Source organism: Octopus bimaculoides, chromosome 17, assembly GCF_001194135.2.
Source record: "Octopus bimaculoides isolate UCB-OBI-ISO-001 chromosome 17, ASM119413v2, whole genome shotgun sequence".
NCBI classification, from domain to species: Eukaryota; Metazoa; Mollusca; class Cephalopoda; order Octopoda; family Octopodidae; genus Octopus; species Octopus bimaculoides.
In genome coordinates, this window is record NC_068997.1 from 15,299,542 (window position 1) to 15,300,700 (window position 1,159).

Below are 1,159 nucleotides of genomic sequence, written 5' to 3' on the forward strand. Positions count from 1 at the left end.
GAGGAAGAGGAGGAGGAAGAAGCGGAAGAGGAAGAGGAAGAGGGGGAAGAGGAAGAAGCGGAAGAGGAAGAGGAAGAAGAGGAAGAGGAAGAGGAGGAAGAGGAGGAAGAGGAGGAAGAGGAAGAAGAGGAAGAAGAGGAAGGAGAGGATGGAGAGGAGGAAGAAAAAGAAGAGCATGAGGAAGAAGAGGAAGAAAAAGAAGAGCATGAGGAAGAGGAGGAAGAAAAAGAAGAGCATGAGGAAGAGGAGGAGGTAGGGGAGGAGGTAGAGGAGGAGGAAGAGGAGGAAGAGGAAGTGGAGGAGGACAAATATCTCCCTCAATATACAGCCTGCCATCTTAAGACAACAAAAAAAAAGGAGCTAACAAGGAAAGGGGATTCTTGCACACTATATTTGGAATGGTGAAAAGATGAGATGGTCACGAGCTGGAATGTCTTTGATCAGAGGTCTGCTCTATGCAAGTTGATGTGATCTAAATAACAACAACAACAACAGCAACAGCAGCAGCAACAACAACCACAACAATGACAACAACAACAACAGCAGTTGGAAAGAATGCAATAAAAGCCAAATGTTGCTTTGCTGATGACAAAACGGTAATGAAGGACAAATATATATTGAAAGGAAGAAGCAGGGTCCTTGTTGCTTCTCCTTCCCTTTCTGCCCCTCACCCCGCTGACACAAACGAGAAAGGATTAACGAAGACTCCCTAAAAGTTGAGGTCACATGTTATTGATGGCTCCTTTGTTTGTTTGTGTTTGCACTGTTTTTTTTTGTTCTTTTTGTTTTATTTAATTGTTTTATAAATATAAACCGTTTCCTTATGTCCAGAAATTTCGGTCTCCATATATTGACATGGACTGATACCGGATTAGTGAGCTGGATTAGCCAGTAACCCTTTAAACCTGATTTCCTTCACTTTTGCAATCATTATTTCTGCCCCTTCACCCACACTTCCCCTACATACACACACGCACACACACACACACAAAGGTACACATGCACACACCCATATGCACATACACACGCACACAAAAGATCTTGTAAGTACACTGATATTTTCACAAAGACATATATACACACATGCATATGCATATACACATATATACACTAACGTTATTCTCCTTCATATTCATATACATACATACACACACACATA